Here is a 25,460-nt window from a genome sequence, read left to right as displayed (position 1 = left end):
CGCGTCAATAGGGGTTAGGAACCTCCATCTTATATACCCAGCATCTCTCCCGTGTTTTGTCGATGTGGGATTTGCCTAGGGTGTTACAATCCACCCCCCTTATGGGACTCAGCGTCCTCGCTGAGGTTTGCCCCACCATCGTTCAAGGTTGCACGTGGAGTGGCTCTGATACCACAAATGTAATGGCCCGGCCCACTAGTGATATTGTCCGCTCTGGGCCGAAGCCTTCACGGTTTTAAAACGCGTCAATAGGGGTTACAAACCATCAACTTATATACCCAGCATCTCTCCCGTGTTTTGTCGATGTGGGATTTGCCTAGGGTGTTACAACTGCTCATCATTTCTAACTCTCTCTACTGGGGTCCTATATACTAGCTGGGGAGGTGGTGGCATAGCTCCAGTGACCTGATGGAGCAATTGAGTCATTTGCTCTAGGAAGGCCTGTTGTGTCCTTACTAAAGTACCCAACGATGGTTCTGCTCTACTGCTACTGTGCCCCTGATAAAACGTAGGTGCAGGTGTGTGACTCTCTACTTCCTCCTCTATCGGTCTTGGAGGTCCGTGCTCTGAAGGATCAGAAGTCATCGATCCTATAAAACAGACAAAGAATAGATCTGCAATAGTGTCACCTCGACTCTATCTAAAGGCCCATGCATGTGATGCAACTATTTCTATCTATCTATCTAGGTCTAGGACCGCCTAAACCTCTGCTCTGATACCACTAAATGTAATGGCCCGGCCCACTAGTGATATTGTCCGCTCTTGGCCGAAGCCCTCACGGTTTTAAAATGCGTCACTAAGGGTTACAAACCATCAACTTATAAACCCAGCATCTCTCCCGTGTTTTGCCGATGTGGGATTTGCCTAGGGTGTTACATGTATTTTACATAAGCATTATGTATAATAGGTTACGTTGGGTTTGCAGTAAAAGTAACTATGGATGCCAAATCGAATCTATTAACATGCTTCGTGTACTTTTTTACGCAGGTAATAACTCAATGGGTAAATAATTGAATGACACTTTGAGTATCAAAATGAGTGAGAATCACTATGGAATTCATTTCTTTGTTACCTTTTTTAAATGCTCATAATTTCTCCTTCAGGTTCCTATGCGTTCTTGTGGTGTATAATTCTTACGCAATATGGATCTCTTATGGCAGTGGTTCTCACTAATTGTAAATATTTGATGTATTTAATTTCTTATTTTCTTGCTTTATTTGCACATTCTTTTACTTATTTTTCATATTTCCTGTTTCCTTTCATTTATTATTTTTTTTTTATTTTTTTATTTTGATGTGCTTCAATCAAATGACATTTTCATAAATGGAAGGAGCAGAGCCTGATGTTCTGAAAGAACAAAAGTAGATGTTTGAACTTGGATATGTGAATTTTGGGGTGTTGAGTTTATTTTAATCTCTATGTGATTCGATTGCTTTTAATTTTGATAAACTGGTTGTCTTTTTTATGTATACGAGCTATAATTTGAGTTGTTTTTGCCTAAATCGATCTTGTGTTTCTACATTAAAACTTGGAATTGTCAATACTCTACTTTTCTTGCTCTTAAAATTAATCAAATCCAAATGAATTTTATATTTAATATTCATTTGTGCTTTATTGTGTTTGATAACATCAAGTGATAAATGTCTAATTAGTTAGGAAATTGCAAAATCAAAAATTAAAATAACATAGTCTTTCTTTATTTTATTTTTTGGAAATTCTTTTTTTTTTTTTTTTTTAAAAGCTACAGGTTCTGTAGATATGAACTCTGTGTATTTCTGTTAGTTGCTCTCCAATTAATATAATGCTCACCCAAAGAGGTATAATGTTCTGACTATGGAATTACAGATTATATTAGAATAAATATAATGAAAAATTCAAAATTATGGATTTCAACTATATATGCAATGGCATTTCCTAATTGGGTATAGGTTTTTGGTTGATCATAGATGCAGTTTTCAACACATCAAATTGGTTGCAATATCCTGGGACATTAAAATTCCAAAGCTAGCTCTAACTAAATGGAGGATTGTGCATGATAGACATCAATGCAATCAACATTAACCCTCTTGCAATATTCATAGCAAATACTTATTTTGATCACATTTAAAATCTGGTTTGCTTTATTGGGCCTTTTTTAAATCTATGATTAATTTGTTAATTCTTTGAGTGCTGCTAATCTTTTTTTTTTTTTTTAATTTTTACTATTATCTGTTTTGAATGGTCTCTTTTTAGCTTTTTATTTAGCTATCAGTGGAACCAATTAATCCATCGCAAAATTGTATTACTACGTGATCTTTATAGGGTCTCTTTCATTCCAACGTTTGAGTCATTTGTTGACCTTTGTTTTCTTTCCTATTTATTCTAAAAGAAATGGTAAATTTAAATTTAAATTGTTTACTTTCAATGAGATCATAGCATAATTATAGAGACAATTCAATTTGATTGTATCCAATTTCTTATAATATGTAAAAATAAAAGGATATTACATCACCATAAAAGGGAATCTTTGACCATGTGATTAATTGGTCTAAATTTATTATTATTATTATTATTATTATTATTATTATTATTATTATTATTACAACCGATTCACACAGTAGAATGTAACAATGAAAAATTATGAAATTATGTTTTCACTCTCTAATGCAAAGTCTAACAAATTAAGAGCAGCAATGGTCTTGTGTCTCTCATTAATAATAGACAGAAGATCATCAAAAACTGACATGATACCCATTATACATTATTATCTCAATTCATCCCAAGGCTTCCTCAACATGATGTTTCATGAGGAGAGCTTCTAAATCCATTTTCAAGTATGATTCAATCCCCCTTATAGACAATTTTTAAATCAGTTTGAAATTTTTAAAATTTTAATATATTCAATTGAATTAATTTTTTTAGAATAAAAACATAACCAATCAAAATGAGAATTGAGGTGTATATGATTGGATTGGAGATTGGTGAACATTTTTGAAGTTATGTTTTATGTAGGTTGAGAGTTTGAATTTTTTTCGTTGAAATTTTGGAAATGTCCAAAATACAAATAGAATTTTGACTGATTTTTTATTTAACATTTATACTTGAAATTTATTAGAAATAAAATATGAATAAATTTTAAATTAAATGTAAAGATTGTTTCAAGTTATTAACATATTTCAAAGTTCTTATAGTATAATTATTTTCCTATATTTTGATGCAGGTGTGATCTTGAAAATGGTGAAGGTGTCGCTGAAGTAACTTTTTTTTTTTTTTCACTGGGTGAAGTTATATAAAAGTAACTACAAAGAAATTATTGATTTTGTTTCAATCTTTATATATTTTTGTTATCTTCTTGACTTTCACAAACTAAGTGTGAACAATTAACTAAATCAATATTTGAAACGGTTGTTATGATATTATTCATATTAATATATGAATATTATTGTAGCTATGAATGCATCTTGTATATTATTGTTAACTTTATATTTAAATTTCAGCTAGTCTAAAATAAAAATAACTAAATTATGATCATTAGCAACAATTGTTGAATTTATATTGATTATTAATCATTTTTTTTCGTTGTTGTTTATAGTCTTTTACAATCACTTTGAACGGTCATCAATCATAGTTAACGACCATTTTCATCATTATTAATATTTAACATTCAATTTGTAACACCCTAGGTAAATCCCACATAGGCAAAACACAGGAGAGATGCTGGGTTTATAAGTTGGTGGTTCGTAACCCTTAGTGACGCGTTTTAAAACTGTGAGGGCTTCGGCCCAGAGCGGACAATATCACTAGTGGGCCGGGCCATTACATTTGTGGTATCAGAGCCGCTCCGTGTGCAACCTTGAGCGATGGTGGGGCAAACCTCAGCGAGGACGCTGAGTCCCATAAGGGGGGTGGATTGTAACACCCTAGGCAAATCCCACATCGGCAAAACACGGGAGAGATGCTGGGTTTATAAATTGGTGGTTCGTAACCCCTAGTGACGCATTTTAAAACCGTGAGGGCTTCGGCCCAGAGCGGACAATATCACTAGTGGGCCGGGCCGTTACACAATTCTATAGTTCATTAGTAATTTTTTGTGACTAATTTTTACCATCGCTAGTAGTTTTTAACAAACATCTTTTGCTCTCGTTTATAGTTTTTAACAACTATTTGCATTTTATCGTTAATAACCTTTAATGACCATTATTTACTATTGTTATTATTTTTCAACGACCAATTTTTTTCATCATCACTAATTTTTGATGATGATAATAGTCTTTTAATTCAAATTTAACGACCATTTTCTCCTTTGTTAATAACATTTACAATGGCTTAAATAGTCGTTAATACTATAATTTTAACGACCAATTATTATGTTCTCATTATTAGTATTAATGATGATTTATGAAAAGTCCTTGTTAGACTTTTTAATGACAAACTCTACAACGACGATTTAACGATCGACTGTCACAATCATTAAATATTATTAATGACTACTATTTAACTTTTAATGCAAATTTCTCCTCTAATTAAAGACCAATTTCCTTATATATTTGTAGATGACCCAATGGTTCCTAATGAGAAAGTAAATGAAAAAGTGATAAGTGCATAATTTATTAATCTTACTTCCATCACATTTAATGTTTCTAGGGTATCTTTATGCTTAATTCAGTTGATTAAAGTATAATTATCTATTAGCATATGTTTAGAGAGTTGTTGAAATAATTGTGTTAAATGGAGAAATTTTCAGCATTTGCATTAATTTGACTCTTCCTGTATTTTTCAGGGTTTTGGTGAAGTTCCAGAGCATAGAAGTGTGGAAAGAAACTTGGAAAGGTCGAAGGACTAATAATCATTATTGATACAAAGTACACGGGTTGTGTAAGCGCAACCATGGACCCGTGTAACATTCTGCTAGAAGAAATCCAGAGAACCGAGGAAGAAACAAAGTACACGAGCCGTGTAACTTCACCCGTGTAAATCTTAGAGACCCGTGTAACTTTCTATGCCAATACGAAACATGCCCATTCAGCTCCAGTAAGTTACACGGCCCTGGGCCTTGTAGTGATACAAGGGCCGTGTATCCATTGACAATCAGTTTCCTGATTTTGCTCCAGTTGTAGTTTTTGACAGAGACTTTGAAAAAAATCTAACCTTAGACCATTTGTTATAAATAGAAGAGGTAGCAGCCGATGCAGACAACCATTGAGCAGCCTCTCCATTTGTCTTTTAGAATTCTTCTTTTTCTTTATTTTTCTGTAAGTCATGAACATGAGTGGCTAAGTTGTTAATTCAGTTCAAGGGATTTAAGTTCTTTTGGTTGATTTGTGAGACCAGCTTCTTAATTTAATTTGTCTTTTTGAATATCTATTGTTTTTTGATTTCTTCGTCTTTGATCTATTGAATGATTTGCTAAAAAGCCCTATTAGTTAATTGTTTGATGAGATCAATTGCTAATTTATCTTCATAATCCATAATTGTTGTGTAAGATTAAACATGAGTAGCAATTAGGTTTTATTGATTATGATCCAAGTTTTCAATAATAACCTAAGGAAACAATAGGGTGGATTAAATGATTTATGCTTCATAAATTATTGTTCAACTTAACTACTTCCTTTTCTTAAAGCAGTTATTAATTTAATGAGGATTGCTTAATACCAATTTAGTTAATAATTAGAGTCAATAAGAGTACTGGGCTCAAATTAATGAGTATAGGGAAGTCAGGGGTTTACCTCACTGTTTGGTAAATCTATGTTAAGTATTCAATAAGAGATAATTGTATTTCTTTTGTCTATGATCAAATCAGTGCATTAGAATGAGAATTACCTTGGACTGAAGTTTGTTTAATTTGAGAGTTTCTTATTTAATTTTAGATCTTAATTTTGAATTATTGATTTCTTCTTTGGATTACGAATTACCACCCCCCCCAAACCTTTGCTTCATTTTTCCATTACACAAGTGCACAAAAATCCAATAATTGAGTCTCTAGGGTTTGACCTAGATTTATCACTTACTGCAGAAAATATTTCATAATTGGTGATTTCAATTAATTTAATTTCTAATGGATTCGACACCCATCAAAAAGGAAAAGGAAAGGTATATATGCAATGAGCTTATTTATGAAAAGTAAAGAACAAGGATGTCGGGTAAGGCAATACTGTCCCTAACATACGGGTACTAGGGATTCTATAATCCACTTCATGTAAGTCATGACTTCTAGGTTCCTGGTATCCATATGTACGAATGTTAAAAGGAAGTCTTAAGGAGCTTCTTTAATGGTCAGGGTATATTGGTCATGAGATTTGATTATGAGATGGGGAACCTTTGGTGACATAGCTACCTTATTGTAAATTTTTTGCACTGTGAAAACCACATGTGATCATTGAATTTTGTGTGGTTGATTATAATGGTTTTATTATTCATTTTAGGAATCTTATTTTAGCATAAAACATTTAATGTTTCCAAATGAAACAACAAAAAACAAGGTTTAAAAAAAAGGAAAATTTTGGCAGTATTCAATTAAATTTGGCAATTAGAAGCCTTATAAAAGCAACATAGAGAAAGATAAATCGACTAAACTTTGTAAAAACTTTATGCGAGGCAAAAAAAGGACAAAACTAATAAAAAAATGGATAACAAAAATATTTTCTCAATAATACATCTACTTTTCTCATATGTTTCTATTGTTAGAGCTCAACTTGTTGTTTTTGATGTAACAAAATATGGGGCAGTAGCTGAAGGGAAGGCAGATACAAGTCAGGTATGAACATGTTCTTTATCCTTGTGAGCATGTACTTTGTCTTTCATTTTATAATGTTAGCAAAAATTTTGCATTTTCCTTTCTCTCTCTTAGGCTATATTGAGTGCTTGGAAAGAGGCTTGTGCAGCAATAGGATCTAGCAAAATTTTGATTTCAACAGGGACATACTTGTCAGGTGAGTGTTGCAGGTCCTTGCAAGGGGAGAATAGAGATTGAAGTTCAAGGAACATTGTAGGTCCCACCAGACCTACAAGGGGAAGGTTGGTTTAATTTTGAACATGTTGATCAAATCACTATATCTGGAAAAGGAACTTTTAATGGTCAAGGGGAAAGTGCTTGGAAAGCAAATAATTGTGCCAATGATCTAAAGTGTAAGCCAATGTCTATGGTAATCTCTTTTTTGTATGATGTTACAAAATTTCACTACTTTACATTGGCCATGAGTTGTAATGGTTCTACCAAAATTTTTCTAATATGCTTTTTATTGCTTTGATAATTTTTATTGGAATTTTAGGTTTAGTTTCAATAAGAAAGGCCTAGTCCGTGATGTGACCTCTCTCAATAGTAAGAATTTTCACTTTAATGTGTTAGGATGTGAAGACTTTACATTCCAAAGCTTCATAATTACCGCACCTGAAACTAGCATTAAGGCAGATGGAATTCATATTGGACGATCAAAGGGGGTGATTATTATTGATACAAAAATAGGTACAGTTGATGATTGTATCTCTATTAGTGATGGAACCCAATATCTAAAAGTTTCAAAAGTTACATGTGGACCTGGTCATGGCATCAGCATAAGAAGTGTGACACCCCTCACCCGTCTATAGTGTAGCCGAGCAAGGCAAGTCACACTCGGTGCCGAAGTACCCTATCTCTTCTTACTTTATTCCTTTAATAATTTTATTCTCGTTATATTTTAATATCAATTATTTTTCTAAGGAGAAACCAGCGGAGTTTCCCCTATTTTATATCCAGTTGGCGTATTTCATTATACACTTGCTTGAAATTTGCAATAATATTTTATAATAAAAATCTCATCCACGCTCATCAAAATCATTTCACATTCAATTCTTACAACTCATTTCCATGCTCAATTCATATATCAAAATTCTCAAATTTCCATTAATTACATAATTTATAAACTAATTACATAAATTCACAATTTACATGATATACAAATTAATTACAATTCCATAATAACTAATTATAATGCACAAAATGCATAATATGACTTTTGTGAGCCTTATCTATATGCATTGCTGAGGAGGTGACAACCTTGAACACTTCTGACACTTCTGCATATCTAGACTCCAAAAATCCCATTCTAATGTCCACTGGGTTTTAGCTTCAGTACCTGCGCGATCGCGCTAAGCATTGCTGCTTAGTGTTGCAATAGTATAACAAGAAAATAATAGATACCAATAAAGAAAGAAATGAGGCATCATTTGGATACTCATGAATTCAATTTAATTTAATATGATTTTTCTAGTATTAATTATCTTTTGTTCTAATTTGTTTATTTCTCATTGGAGGTGCTTAGTTCATAAATTTATAATAAAAATATACAATATAAAAATAATCTAAAAATATTAAATTTATGCTTATATTATTATGTATGACACATTTGCAATGTTTATTTATGTTATAATTCCTTTGCTAATCTTTTTATCACTTCCTCAATTACTTACTAGGTTGTCTTAGATCATTTCATAATAATTAAAATTCTTAAAGTTATTTCATAATAGATAAATTTTAATACCAATCTAGTTCATTTCAGGTCTTTCAAACAAATAATTTCTTAGAGCTAATCTAATTTAGTTCAAGTCTTTCTAACTCGTTTATTTAATTTCTAATTTTTTTTTATTTCTAATATTCTTAATGTATTTCATTGCCCAAGTAACCTATGACAGGCTGATTAAATTGGATAAGTGGGTCACTGGGCATTAGACACTGTGGTGTCTCGTGTAACACCCTAGGCAAATCCCACATCGACAAAACACGGGAGAGATGCTGGATTTATAAGTTGATGGTTCATAACCCCTAATGACGCATTTTAAAATTGTGAGGACTTCAGTCCAGAGCAGACAATATCACTAGTGGGCCGGGCCGTTACATTTATTGGTATCAGAGCCGCTCCGAGTGCAAACTTGAGCGATGGTGGGGCAAACCTCAGCGAGGACGCTGAGTCCCATAAGGGGGGTGGATTGTAACACCCTAGGCAAATCCCACATCGATAAAACACGGGAGAGATGCTGGATTTTTAAGTTGATGGTTCGTAACCCCTAATGACGCATTTTAAAACTGTGAGGACTTCAGTCCAGAGCGGACAATATCACTAGTGGGCCGGGCCGTTACATCTCGGGTCATCATACCATGGGATGTAACACCCTAGGCAAATCCCACATTGGCAAAACACGGGAGAGATGCTGGATTTATAAGTTGGCGATTCGTAACCCCTAATGACGCGTTTTAAAACCGTGAGGGCTTTGGCCCAGAGCGGACAATATCACTAGTGGGCCGGGCCGTTACATTTGTGGTATCAGAGCCGCTTTGCGTGCAACCTTGAGTGATGGTGGGGCAAACCTCAGTGAGAACATTGAGTCCCACAAGGGGTGGGGGGGTTGGATTGTAACACCCTAGGCAAATCTCACATTAGCAAAACATGGGAGAGATGCTGGGTTTATAAGTTAGCGGTTCGTAACCCCTAGTGGCACGTTTTAAAACCGTGAGGGCTTCGGCCCAGGGTGGACAATATCACTAGTGGGCCGGGCTATTACATTTGTGGTATCAGAGCCGCTCCGCTTGCAACCTTGAATGATGGTGGGGCAAACCTCAGCGAGGACGCTGAGTCCCATAAGGGAGGTGGATTGTAACACCCTAGGCAAATCCCACATCGGCAAAACACAGGAGAGATGCTGGGTTTATAAGTTGGCGATTCGTAACCCCTAATGACACGTTTTAAAACTGTGAGGGCTTTGGCCCAAAGCGGATAATATCACTAGTGGGCCGGGCCGTTACATTTATGGGATGTGAAATACGGAATGTCAACCACATATGCAATCAATATGGCTAAAAAGCCATGGTAACAGATAATCAGACATACAAATAATGAAGGCAGGCATAAAGCCATAAATACAGACATAAAGCCTTACGCAGTACTGCTCAAACAATACCCTATTGGCATGCGAATCTATCAAATCTGACACACGTGTCTAGGTAATACATGGGCACATTGGTACCATTAAATGTTCATAAATTTTATTATTTCATTATATGTTGCAATTATAGTTCATAGTATTTTAATTTTATTCATAGTAGTAGGATAAATCTCCAAATCTCATTTTTATATAATTTATGCATTCATCATACCATTCACGTTAATTACAATTTACATCAATCAATTTTCATGTACCATTTGCACATCGAAATATTTTCCTTTCTCTCATGATGAGAGCAATTAACCCATTCACACATCCATGTGATTCAAATAATTGTTACAATATTTATATAAATTAGTATTCACATTATTACCTCTCATGTACCAATTTTTGTACAAGGTATTATTATCCTATTTGAAATAAAGACATAAATCCTAATGATAACTTTATCTCATTTATACTCTAAACAATCCATTTATGTTAATTACATTTCATATTTCAAGTTGTATTACTTATGTATTATGTGTCATTGTGTTTACTATTCACCTTACTAGTCATGCAAAATGTTGACTTTTTCATAATTAATAGGAATACAAATTCTAAATGTGTAGGAGTACCACATTTTGAGTTATAAACTTATTGGCATTAGTTGCCAATTACAATTTAAGTCTTTCTAGATGTATTTCCAAAATTTTAGTTTCGTCACTTAAGTTTACTATTCCATTGGACCTATCTACAGCGGGATTTTGGCTAACTTTTCTCCATCAAAGTTGTTCCTTAATGTCTCTACTTTAATTCCCTTTTTGAATCACTTCATTTGAAGTTTTTTAGCTCAAGTTATGATCAAATTACCACAACAGGTTCATTGACCCTTTCTGGATCTAGAACCAGACGGATTCTGGAGTCCAATTTAGTCCAATTTAGTGATATTGTCTGCTCTGGGCCGAAGCCCTCACGGTTTTAAAACGCGTCACTAGGGGTTACAAACCACCAACTTATAAACCCAGCATCTCTCCTGTGTTTTGCCGATGTAGGATTTGCCTAGGGTGTTACAATCCACCCCCCTTATGGGATTCAGCGTCCTTGCTGAGGTTTGCCCCACCATCGCTCAAGGTTGCACGCGGAGCGGCTCTGATACCACAAATGTAACGGCCCGGCCCACTAGTGATATTGTCCGCTCTGGGCCAAAGCCCTCACGGTTTTAAAACGCGTCACTAGGGTTTATGAACCACCAACTTATAAACCCAGCATCTCTCCCGTGTTTTGCCGATGTGGGATTTGCCTAGGGTGTTACATTTTTAGACCTAATATCCTTCATATGAGTTGTTACCTTATATCTTAAGATCACTCAAGTTTAAGAATCATAATTTTTCTAGTTATGTAGAGTGAATTATTGCCAAATAACTGACCTGGACTCATGAACCCTGTGCCTTCCGAATTTCAGGTTCAAGTCAACATCTTTGATTCACATTTTAGGGTACTTGCACTTAAAATTTAAGGAAGGTTCCTAAATTAAAGTTGGAGTCCTGTTTCTTAGGTTTCTAGAGTAATTTGGCTAATCTCAATTGGAGTTTCTGTGACGCCCCTTACCCGTCTATTGTATAGCCGAGCAAGAAGTGCCACATTCGGTGCCGGAGCACCCTATCTTGTCTTGTCATGTCTATTGTAAATTTTAATGTCATTTAAATCAGGTAATTTATGTGTAGAATTATATATATATATATATATATATATATATATATATATATATATATATATATATATATATCTTACTTCTGTGGAGACCCGGACAGATCGTCCTCTGTTTTATTAGCATCTGGCGGGTTCCACTATCACGTGTTAACATATTCATAGTCATCTCACATATTTCCATATCATATTTTCTTTTATCATATCATTCACAACTATTTATGAGATCTCAAAATGAAGTGTCATCTATTGCATTCATATGGAAATTTATAGATAATAAATTATAAGTTTTCATTTCAAGTCCAAAATAAAATACATCATAAACTAGTAATTACATCATGACTAGACATAATGAACCAAAATGCTAGTCTACACATGGGCCCTACCAAAATACAAAAGACTGATAAGGTGACTCTGATCGGTGGCAGATCTGGTCGGAATTCTGTCCGAATACTCTGTGGCATACGATCTTGAAGACCTACGCGATGGAAAACCAACGCGCCAAGCATAACGCTTAGTGGTGCATAATTTATAATAATAATAATTAAACAATTGAAATAATATTTACAAATCATAAATTCTGGGTCTTTTATATTTTTTTATTACACTTTGGAATCAATTAAAATTATTGGGATCTTTCCTGTTTACTTATTGTATATTCAGTATTAATTAATTATTATCAATGCCCAAGAAACCTATAACAAATTATAAAAGCTGGATACACGGGAGTATACGGGTTAGACAGCCATATGTCTACCCTGTATACATCATCGTGCACGAGGCCAGCACGAGACCATTGTCGGGCTTGTAAAGCCAGAAATAAAGTAGGCACAATGGCCAGTAAGTAGGCATATAGCCTATAGAATAATCATATCAGACATATATTGTCAGTTCATGATTTGCTCTATAAGCAGTACTGCTATCTGTGGTCCCTAATTGGTATACCAATTTATCCAAACTAAATAAATAAGTCTAGGTATACTACGGGCAATTAAACATTTTTAATTATTTTAGCACTATTCACTGTTACTATTTTCTAGTACTGTTCATTGGTACCATTAATTTCATATTAATGGGACATTAGTCCCAATTTACATATTCATATCATTTTTAATATTTAATTATCCTTATGAGTATTTTAATTATCATATATAGCATTTTTCCCATGAACCTTTCTTTAGGTTCATGCTGATGTGTTATCTTTATCTAGGAATTTGACTAGGTTAGGATGTCTATTTAGTCACACTTCCTTCATAAAAATTGTTCCTCTATGTTTAAAATTGAATTTCGGTTTTTGAATCACTGAATTTGGAGTTATAGAACTCAAGTTATGGTCAAAATACCATAACTGGTCCCTTTGCCTCTAAGCTGTCCAGAATTTACAATTTCTAGTCAATAAACTTTGACCAGTCATTTGATCATTTTATTGTCATTTTTAGACTTAGGTTCCTTCACAAGATATGTTCCTCTATGTCTTAGGGACTCCCAGGTACAATTTCATAATTTTTCAAGCTTGGTATAGTGAGTTATGGTCAATGTATTAACCTGGACTCTCAGTCCTATAAGGGCAAAAATCAACGGTATGTTTTACCCTCTTTTTAGGGTCTTTACACTTAGAATTTGGCAAAGGTGTCTAAATCAATATTGTATCCCTAAGTATCATGTTTCTATATCATATTGGCAAATCTCAAATGGAATTTTCTAGTGGGAGTTATGGCCAAATGAACACACAGGTATCAAATAGCATTCTGGGTTTAACTTAACATTTTCTAGATTTCAATTCCTAACTTTGGCTAATATTTTCCCTAGGATGCAATGGTTTCTAGAGCTTGGTCAAAACATAAAAATTGTTGTGCAATGTCTTATAAAACTTTTGGCACTAGTTTCACTCAATTTTCAGCTTTGGAGACCAAGTTATGGCATTTTTTCCAAAACTGGTCAAGCATACCAAAGGAACAGTATTTTTGACAATTTCTGGGTTGGCAGTTTTAGTGACTCAACTTTTGCTAACAATTTGATTTGGTTAAAAGCAAAACTGGGTTAAGTGGTCTTCATGAAAAGTGTAGCCCTATGTCTAGACTTTCCATTGGTAAAATTTTAGGTCATTTGGACCAGTATAGAGAGAGTTATGACCAAATGAACACGTACTGTTCATTTGGTCATTTTCTGGGTTGGGTTGCAGGGTAATCCGAATTTAGGCAGAATTTAGGTCAAGTTTTGGATAGAATTTGGGCATGGTTTCTTCATAGAATATGGGCTATTTTGGGTCTAGTTTCACCCCCAATTGGCCTCATACCAATTGGGGTCACACAATTTTATTTATTGCCTAAAATGTGTACTGCCCTCAACAACACAACCTGCAGAAAATAGCACTTCCAATAATTCATTTCTCCTCCAACTTCCTTGCTTCAATTTGACATTCAAGGCACTTCTAAATATCATCAACACATCTCAACAATCCCAATTGCATGGTATAATACAAAAATACCAAAGTTAGGCCAAACCCTAACTCACAATTTCAACCTCATAAAATCTCAATGTAAATTAACTTCTAATACTTATAAATGTATCAACCAACATCATTAAATCACTTTATATACATTATAGTCATCAAAAACCATCACTCACCATAGGTACCAAAAATTCACTCCCCTCATAACTCACCTATTTCTTTTAGTTTCTTACAAATTTCACTTCATTTTAACCTTAACTCAAGGATTAATAAAGGAAGGAAGGAAGATTAGGCACTAACCTCTTGGGTAACTTGTTAAACTTCAACTTTTCTTCTTCTTTTCACTATCAATGGCTTCCTTATGGAGTGGGCTAAATTTTTAATGAAGGGGTCTATGGGTTTTGGTGAGGAGGAAGCTTGGAAAATCAAGCTTTAGGGAAGACAAAAATGGAGGGAGAGAGCTCCCATGGTGGACGGCAAGGAGAGAGAGAGAGAGAGAGAGAGAGAGAGAAGAGGGAAGAAGAAGATGGATGGTGGGGTTTTGTCTCTTGTGGGTATTTATATATATACATTTATGTGTACTTTATTGTTTTTAAATTTCATAAATCTATTTCCTTTCTTTTCTTTTCTTTCCTTTTTTTTTTCTTTTCTTCTTCTTTCTCTTCTCATTTTTCAAATTCAAATTCATAAATTTAATTTATGTTATTTATTTTATTTCCTAATTTTAATTTGACATTTATGTCAAAATTCACCTCTATGGGTTAAATGACCAAAATGCCCTTCATGGTGCATATTGGGTTATTTTTATTATTTTTATACCAAATAAATAAATTCTCTAAATTTTATTTTATTTTTTCAAAATTTTTTCTACATTTTTTTTTAATATTTATTTCATTAATTTATGCATCATCACTATAGTTTAAGTGTAGTTCCAGACATTTTAGTTGTCCGAACAGACATTAGTCATCAGAACAGTAAAATGTACGAACTACCTTTGGTGAGGACGTTACAATTCTTCCCCTCTAAATAAAATTTCGTCCTCGAAATTTACACAGTGTAATTAATCGAGGAACTGCTATCTCCTTGTCTTTTCACCTTTTTGTGTTATAATACTTTACTTTTTTTTTTTAGTCTGTATTATTAATCCTAGTTCTACAATCTTATCCTTATCTCGATTTACTATTGGAAATACGTAGCTCTACACAATAGTCCCAAGTCGATCAGATGTCTGACTACAAAGACAAACATCAAGAGCATTGCATAGTTACCACGGTATATCCCAATATACTATCTCTTTTTTTCAACCAGTTCTGTGCTCATCTTCTTTCATCTCACATACAGCCCCCTTCTTATTTCCATCTATTATCTTTAACATGATCCTTTTCGGTTGATAATCTACAATCATCTGGTGACCTAAAGGGTTGGTGACAAGTATGTCATCTTCTGACCCATCTATCGGTATCCACTTTCAATAGGAGGTACAATACATATATAGGGGTGAACATAGTTAGGGTCTATCAATACATACTTAAAGGTATTATAATTAGAGAATGTACCTCTAACAACGTCTACTAGGTCTGGCTCCTCTCGAGCCATAGTGTACACACAGGGTGCTACTTCAACCTCGGGTTGTTCTATAGTTTCAGAAGCTCTCTGTGATGTACCAGCTATCTCTGGTCTCATTGGTCTTCTACCCCTCAGACTATGGGGCGGACCTGCAGTCTGTGGTGGAGCTGTGGGAGCACTCCTCCGTGGGCAATCTCTCGAAAAATGCTCTGTGGACCCACATCTGAAACATCCACCCGTTAGCAATCTACACTTTCCTCTGTGGTTCTTCCCACAATGTGTACAAACTGGCATCGGGGTTGATCTCCGTGCTATAGGACCCGCCGATTGATACACCCGTTTGACCTCCTCTCCTCGGGGTAATTGGAACCTCTGCCTCTGTTCTCTCGACCCTCGGACCCCACAGGTCTCTTGCTCTCTGTAATGGGTGGCAGTCTGGACCCTCTCTTCTTGCGCTTGTCCCTCTGAATCGCTCATCATTTCTAACTCTCTCTCGGGGTCCTATATCGCCGGGAGGTGGTGGCATAGCTCTGGTGACCTGACAGAGCAATTGAGTCATTTGCTCTAGGAAGGCTTGATGTGTCCTTACTAAAGTACCCAACAATGGTTCTACTCTACTGCTACTGCGCCCCTGACTACACGCAGGTGCAGGTGCGTGACTCTCTACTTCCTCCTCTATCGGTTCTGGAGGTCCATGCTCTGAAGGATCAGATGCCATCGATCCTATAAAACAGACAAAGAAACAGATCTGCATTAGTGTCACCTCGACTCTATTTAAAGGCACATGCATGTGATGCAACTATTTCTTTCTATCTATCTAGGTCTAGGACCGCCTAAACCTCTGCTCTGATACCACTAAAAGTGACGCCCCTTACCCGTCTATTGTATAGTCAAGCAAGAAGTGCCACATTCGGTGCCGGAGCACCCTATCTTGTCTTGTCATGTCTATTGTAAATTTTAATGTCATTTAAATCAGGTAATTTATGTGTAGAATTTATATATATATATATATATATATATATATATATATATATATATATATATATATATATATCTTATTTCTGTGGAGACCCGGACAGATCGTCCTCTGTTTTATTAGCATCTGGCGGGTTCCACTATCACGTGTTAACATATTCATAGTCATCTCACATATTTCCATATCATATTTTCTTTTATCATATCATTCACAACTATTTATGAGATCTCAAAATGAAGTGTCATCTATTGCATTCATATAGAAATTTATAGATAATAAATTATAAGTTTTCATTTCAAGTCCAAAATAAAATACATCATAAACTAGTAATTACATCATGACTAGACATAATGAACCAAAATGCTAGTCTGCGCATGGGCCCTACCAAAATAGAAAAGACTGATGAGGTGACTCTGATCGGTGGCAGATCTGGTTGGAACTATGTCCGAATACTACTGTGGCGGCTGCTGATCTTCAGTACCTACGTGATGGAAAACCAACGCGCTAAGCATAACGCTTAGTGGTGCATAATTTATACTAATAATAATTAAACAATTGAAATAATATTTACAAATCATAAATTCTGGGTCTTTTACATTTTTTATTACACTTTGGAATCAATTAAAATTATTGGGGTCTTTCCTGTTTACTTATTGTATATTCAGTATTAATTAATTATTATCAATGCCCAAGAAACCTATAACAAATTATAAAAGCTGGATACATGGGAGTATACGGGTTAGACAGCCATATGTCTACCCTGTATACATCTGTCAGGCACGAGGCCAGCTGTCGGGCACGAGACCCGCTGTCAGGCTTGTAAGCCAGAAATAAAGTAGGCACAATGGCCAGTAAGTAGGCATATAGCCTGTAGAATAATCATATCAGACATATATTGTCAGTTCATGATTTGCTCTATAAGCAGTACTGCTATCTGTGGTCCCTAATTGGTATACCAATTTATCCAAACTAAATAAATAAGTATAGGTATACTATGAGCAATTAAACATTTTTAATTATTTTAGCACTATTCACTGTTACTATTTTCTAGTACTGTTCATTGGTACAATTAATTTCATATTAATGGGACATTAGTCCCAATTTACATATTCATATCATTTTTAATATTTAATTATCCTTATGAGTATTTTAATTATCATATATAGCATTTTTCCCATGAACCTTTCTTTAGGTTCATGCTGATGTGTTATCTTTATCTAGGAATTTGACTAGGTTAGGATGTCTATTTAGTCACACTTCCTTCATAACAATTGTTCCTCTATGTTTAAACTTGAATTTCAGTTTTTGAATCACTGAATTTGGAGTTATAGAACTCAAGTTATGGTCAAAATACCATAACTGGTCCCTTTGCCTCTAAGCTGTCCAGAATTTACAATTTCTAGTCAATAAACTTTGACCAGTCATTTGATCATTTTATTGTCATTTTTAGACTTAGGTTCCTTCACAAGATATGTTCCTCTATGTCTTAGGGACTCCCAGGTACAATTTCATAATTTTTCAAGCTTGGTATAGTGAGTTATGGTCAATGTATTAACCTGGACTCTCAGTCCTATAAGGGCAAAAATCAACTTCAGGGCAGTATGTTTGACCCTCTTTTTAGGGTCTTTACACTTAGAATTTGGCAAAGGTGTCTAAATCAATATTGTATCCCTAAGTATCATGTTTCTAGATCATATTGGCAAATCTCAAATGGAATTTTCTAGTGGGAGTTATGGCCAAATGAACACACAGGTATCAAATAGCATTCTGGGTTTAACTTAACATTTTCTAGATTTCAATTCCTAGCTTTGGCTAATATTTTCCCTAGGATGCAATGGTTTCTAGAGCTTGGTCAAAACATAAAAATTGTTGTGCTATGTCTTATAAAACTTTTGGCACTAGTTTCACTCAATTTGCAGCTTTGGAGACCAAGTTATGGAATTTTTGCCAAAACTTGTCAAGCATACCAAAGGAACAGTATTTTGGACAATTTCTGGGTTGGCAGTTTTAGTGACTCAACTTTTGCTAACAATTTGATTTGGTTAAAAGCAAAACTGGGTTAAGTGGTCTTCACGAAAAGTGTAGCCCTATGTCTAGACTTTCCATTGGTAAAATTTTAGGTCATTTGGACCAGTATAGAGAGAGTTATGACCAAATGAACATGTACTGTTCATTTGGTCATTTTCTGGGTTGGCAGTTTCAGTGACCCAACTTGTGCTAATAATTTGAATTGGTTAAAGGCAAAACTAGGTTAAGTGGTCTTCATGAAAAGTGTAGCCCTATGTCTAAACTTTCCATGGGTGAAATTTTAGGTCATTTGGACCAGTATAGAGAGAGTTATGACCAAATGAACACGTACTGTTCATTTGGCCATTTTCTGGGTTGGGTTACAGGGTAATCCGAATTTAGGCAGAATTTAGGTCAAGTTTTGGATAGAATTTGGGCATGGTTTCTTCATAGAATATGGGCTATTTTGGGTCTAGTTTCACCCCCAATTGGCCTCATACCAATTGGGGTCACATAATTTTATTTATGGCCTAAAATGTGTACTGCCCTCAACAACACAACCTGCAGAAAATAGCACTTCCAATAATTCATTTCTCCTCCAACTTCCTTTCTTCAATTTGACATTCAAGAACTTCTAAATATCATCAACACATCTCAACAATCCCAATTGCATGGTATAATACAAAAATACCAAAGTTAGGCTAAATCCTAACTCACAATTTCAACCTCATAAAATCTCAATATAAATTAACTTCTAATACTTATAAATGTATCAACCAACATCATTAAATCACTTTATATACATCATAGTCATCAAAAACCATCACTCACCATGGGTACCAAAAATTCACTCCCCTCATAGCTCACCTATTTCTTTTAGTTTCTTACAAATTTCACTTCATTTTAACCTTAACTCAAGGATTAATAAAGGAAGGAAGGAAGATTAGGCACTAACCTCTTGGGTAACTTGTTAAACTTCAACTTTTCTTCTTCTTTTCACTATCAATGGCTTCCTTATGGAGTGGGCTAAATTTTTAATGAAGGGGTCTATGGGTTTTGGTGAGGAGGAAGCTTGGAAAATCAAGCTTTAGGGAAGACAAAAATGGAGGGAGAGAGCTCCCATGGTGGACGGCAAGGAGAGAGAGAGAGAGAGAGAGAGAGAGAGAGAGAGAGAGAGAAGAGGGAAGAAGAAGATGGTTGGTGGGGTTTTGTCTCTTGTGGGTATTTATATATATACATTTATGTGTACTTTATTGTTTTTAAATTTCATAAATCTATTTCCTTTCTTTTCTTTTCTTTCCTTTTTTTTTTTCTTTTCTTCTTCTTTCTCTTCTCATTTTTCAAATTCAAATTCATAAATTTAATTTATGTTATTTATTTTATTTCCTAATTTTAATTTGACATTTATGTCAAAATTCACCTCTATGGGTGAAATGACCAAAATGCCCTTCATGGTGCATATCGGGTTATTTTTATTATTTTTGTACCAAATAAATAAATTCTCTAAATTTTATTTTATTTTCTCAAAATTTTTCCTACATTTTTTTTAATATTTATTTCATTAATTTATGCCTCCTCACTATAGTTTAAGTGTAGTTCCAGACATTTTAGTTGTCCGAATAGACATTAGTCATCAGAACAGTAAAATGTACGGACTACTTTTGGTGAGGACGTTACAGTTTCCTAGCGGGAGATATGATCTAAATACTATTCTGGGGTCAAGTGTCCATTTTAGGATTTGGAATACTAACTTGTCCTAGCAATCTCTTCAAGTTCCATCAGGTTCTGCATCAGGTTTTAGTCAAAATAGCAAATTTGTAGTTATATGTCTTATAGAAATTTTGGCTTTGGTTTCATTTCATTTGCAGTGTTGTAGACCAAGTTATGACATTTTTACCAAAACTGGGTAGGCTGGTCAATGTCTAAAATTTTCTGGTCAGTTTGGTTCTGGCAGTTTTGTTGGACTATTTTTGGTTAACAATTTGATTAGGTTAGGGTCAGAACTGGGCTTTGCTTTCTTCATAGGAAATGTTCTCCTATGTCTAAGCTTTCTGATGATTCAAAAATCAGGTCATTTTGACCTTTTTAGAGTGAGTTATGACCATTTGAACATTTACTGTTCATATGGTCATTTTTCCAGGTCCAGCATATGGTTACCCGGATTTAAGCTAATTTTTTGTCATTTTGGGTTTGGCTTTCTGGACATGGTTTCTTCATAAAAAAAAAAATGTGACAAATTGTCCTAGGTTTCATCTCCAATTGGCCTCACACCAATTAGAGCAACCTAACTCTACTTATGGTTGTCTAACCTTGCTGGACTCATAAGTCCAGAAATCCTACAATGAAGCAACACTCCCAATTTTCAATTCCACCCAACTTCTAAATTTCAATTCACATTCATATCACTCCTAATAGTCATTCATCAACCTGAACAACATCAAATAGACTTCAATTCACAAAACCCTAATTTTTGGGTCAAAACCCTAACTTTAAATTCCTAGTTCATGCATAATACCATGCAATTCAACTTCTACCACATTCAAACTCATCAATAACACCACAAATCAAATTAATTTCATCAAAAACATAAATTTCTCACATGTTCTCATGGCTGCCAAAATTTTAGTCTTTCAATTCCTCATCATATTCTTTTAATTCCATGTGATTTCAACTTAGTTTAGCATGCTTATAACACTTAGAAAAGAAAGAGAACTTGGATAGTGCACTAACCTTGTGAGCAGAATTTCCCCTTAGTCAACTTCAATTTTTTCTTCACTTTCTTGGCAGCCAATCACCATAGCAAGGTTCTAGGACAATTTTTAGTATTGAGACTTAGGGGTAATATGGTGGGAATTAAAGAAAATTAAGCTTGAAATGAAGTAAAAATGGAGGAAGAGGGAATTCCATGGGGTTCGGCCAACCTAAGGTAAAAGGAAGAAGATGGCTTTTTTTTCCAATTTTTTAACTCATTTATCTCTCATTTTGTCCCTTGTTTAGATGTTGTCCAATTATAATTGGTTGAAAGTTTTAATTGCATCACTCTTATGTCATAATTAGGATTTTAATTTTTATTTGAATTTTTCTTTTTTTTTTCTTTTTCTTTTACCCATTTTTAATTAAATTTTTAGTAATATTTATTCACATTTTATGTCATATAATTTATTTACTTAATTGGACAAGTTGGTCAAAAATCATCTCTAAAGGTGAAATGACCAAAATGCCCTTCGTTTAGCTTAACGAAATAAAATTGTCTGTACCGATTTAGAAAATTCTCTAAATATTTTCTTGGCATTCTAGTGCCCTCAAAACCTCTATGACTCTTCACTGGAGTCCCAAAAATAATTTCATAGGGTTTCCTTATGGGTCATTTAACCTTAGTGTATTTCATTGCTTAAATTTTTTCTTAATTTTTCTTATCATTGTTTAGGTTATTTATGACTCCTCACTCTAGTCTAAATATAGTTTCAGATATTCTGGCTATCCGGATAGACATTAGTCATCGGAACAGTAGAATGTATAGACTATCTAAAGTGAGGGCGTTACAGGAACCTTGGGTAGGTATGAAAATAAAGAACCCGTGTCTGGAATCACCGTTACAGGTTGCACCCTTACCAATACAATGAATGGTGTCAGAATTAAATCTTGGCCTGCACAATTTGGTGGTAGTGCATCTGATATTCATTTTGAGCATATTACTATGGAAAATGTCTCAAATCCTGTCCTTATAGATCAAAATTATTGCCCATATGGGCAATGCAATGATAAGGTACTAACCATTGAAGAAAAAAAAATCTCATAGTATTGGATAATGGTAATTTATATTTATCTATTTAACTATAATTGATATTTTTTTAGGGGCCATCAAAAATCAAGATTAGTGGTGTGAGGTTCAAAAATATAAGGGGGACTTCTGCAAGTGCTCTTTCCGTTAAACTTGATTGTAGCAGTGGATTCCCATGTGAAAATGTGGAACTTGCTGACATCGACCTAGCATATAGTGGCGCTGAAGGACCTGCAAAATCTGAATGCACTAATGTTAAGCCAACAATTACAGGGAAGTTGAGTCCAGCCATCTGTCAATGAATAAAAGTAGCATATGCAATAATATATTTTATTAGTTATTATTTATATAGAGAGGAAAGCAAAATTGCATTTTCATGTGCAACATGTTACTACAAATAAGTGGTGACTAATGACAATAAACTTTTTTGGTTTTTGTTCAACTCTATCTTATTTTCATTTTTCATTTAGTGTCTAATAATAATAAAGGCCCTAACCTCGTATGCATTTTTCTTTTTTTAATTTTGCCATAATAATTTAGCATATGCAATTTTACTCAACATTGCACTATTGTTGTGATTTTTTTGCGTTAATCAAAATTAACAATAAAAATCGTACTTTATTATCATAAAATCCCTTTTTCTTTAGGATTTTGTACTTTAAAGAATTTGAACAGCATGGATTTGAAGTATATATTTTATAAAATTAGTTACATCAATTAAATTGTTTTTTTTCTTAGGTTTTAAGTAAATTAAGCTCTACCAATAATTTTAAAACTATTTTATTTTTATGTTTACATACTTTTTAATTGGTCCAAGTCTTGACTTCTTCTTGCTGGTAAGACTGACAATAAAACTTAGGTCAGCATAAGACCTTGTACCCATAATAAGCTTAACATAATGAAACCAACAAAAGACTTATTTGGAGGCCCATTTTAAAGATAATAAATGAATAGAGTCAGGCCATAAATTGGGCATCCTAGCGAAGGATAGAACTCGCCCAACTTGCAATCAAATTTAAACTCACAAATGGGAAGCGCAACTCACCCTCAGTACGTAAGATAAAAAACAAATCTATACAGAGGGAGCTTAGCTCATCCTCACAATTTATAACTCAAATAATAATCATAATTGAAGAGCTTAGCTCACCCTTTATAATGTCTAAGAGATATAATTATATAATTAATATTCTTAAAAGCATAGAAATAAAATTACTATATTAAGTGTGAAGTTCTAGAAATGAAATAAAAATATTTTTAATGCAAAAATAGTTCAAACGAATATATGAGTATGAATGCAAGATAATCTCACAATAAGAATGCTCGTCATGTCACTTAGAAAATATTAGAATAAGAGTGAGCATTCAGAAAGTGTAGATATTGATTATAGCTCTAATTTCTATAACTACCTAGGACTAATGTAGTCTTAAGATTAAAATGGACATATAACACTGAATAAACAAAAAACAATATATTCACAAAACAAGATAATTTGGAGCCTTACATGCCTTTCCCATAGTCATCACGTTTGTAAATATTGTAACAACCAAATCCAAATCCATTACTATTCACACCATTTATTGATCACATTTCGTAACTTGCATAGTAACTACATTTATAATATATTTGGTTTGATGATTTATCCTATCATTTAGTAAATAAAATTTATTTAACTTTAACTAGTTTGACCCTATTGAAAGTTTGATAAAGTTTCTACAATACCAATCTCTAAAACTCAAAACTTTTACTGCCAAACTTCTCAGGGTAGATTATTATAAATAGTGAGTGGTAGATAATTCTCCTACCAACCCTCTCCCTTTTAGGTTCTTTAGTCTTCTACTCTCCTCACTCCCACCCCTCCTTTCCCTAATTTCCTCCCTTCCTTACCAACCAAACACCTTAAAATCTTGAGAGCTTTTCCAAGATCTTTTTCTTAAAAGCATGTTGACCCTCTTCTTCCTCTTTCCTTGCTTATAGGATGTGTTGGAGATTTGGAGGGATGATTTATGGATGGAATCAAAGGTTCAAGTGAGTTCTTTCTCTTTTCCTTTTCCTATTTGATGAATTAGAGTCATCTAACCTAGAACCTAAAGTTTTAGTAAATTAAAATGGAAAATGAGAATTCTAGGTTTTAGGTAAAATCATTAAATCTTTGATTAAATTGGTAGTTCTAAGTTATTTGATGTTTATCTTAATTGTTTAGTGTTTGAAGAAGTTAAATATGGTTAAAAAGGGATTAAGTAAGCTTGGATTTGAGTTGGAAGGCTTAAGAATTGAATTTGGGAGCTGTATGGTGAATTTTGGAAATTCCAAGCTCAGTAGCCAAATTTTAGTAGCCAAATTTCCATAAGTTAGGCTGCGGAACTTTGTGTGAATGGTGATGTAAATAGTGGATGGCAAATTCGCCTATCGAACTTGCCCTGCTTGAGAATTTCAAGTTTAATTAATTTTATTTATAACCTAAACTAAGAGCTACGTTAACTGAATTAATTCATAAGATATTCTTGGCATGCAACATCAATGTAAAATGAATTATAATAACATGAGGACATTGTATAATACCTCCAAGAATATTTCTATAATTTATAGGGCACCAGATTTATGTGATTGGACTATAGAAGGTGTTAAGGCCCTTAACTTAAGAATTTAACTACCTCAAGATTATTGTAGGTGCTGGATGAGCATTGTCATTATTTTTGAGGGCCTAAGGTGCTGTGTTTTTTTGGCTTTATAGGGAGGATAAGTTTAGTTATAGCAAAAATTGCCAAATTTTTGATTGGATAATTAAGATATTTAAGAGAATTTATTTAAGTTCATTGAGTAAATAAAGTTAATTTATGATTAAGTGTCTTGTAAGTTATAGTATATTTGTATAGGTTCGTCTAACCAAAAGTGCTAGCAGTCTTAGGAAGCCCCACAACAGTAATGGGTTAACTAGTACTGTGAATAGAACTTACTTAAACTGTATTAATTGAATTATTTAAATTGTTTTATCATGTCCCTTGTATATTCATGCATCAAGGTAGTTAAATGGTATATTTTATTATTAATTGCACAATTGTTCATATATGCTAGTACTATATGCCATGAGGATGCTG

General features: G+C 33.9%; 1 pseudogene; it reads left to right on the top strand.

The window, feature by feature from the left end:
* The first annotated feature begins 3,122 nt into the window (after positions 1 to 3,122).
* Positions 3,123 to 22,667, top strand: LOC110666226 (exopolygalacturonase-like; annotated as a pseudogene).
* The last annotated feature ends 2,793 nt before the right edge of the window (positions 22,668 to 25,460 follow it).

The sequence above is a fragment of the Hevea brasiliensis genome, chromosome 10 (genome assembly GCF_030052815.1).
Source record: "Hevea brasiliensis isolate MT/VB/25A 57/8 chromosome 10, ASM3005281v1, whole genome shotgun sequence".
NCBI classification, from domain to species: Eukaryota; Viridiplantae; Streptophyta; class Magnoliopsida; order Malpighiales; family Euphorbiaceae; genus Hevea; species Hevea brasiliensis.
The sequence above is the reverse complement of the archived record's forward strand: the minus strand, read 5'-3'. Positions and strand labels throughout refer to the sequence as shown.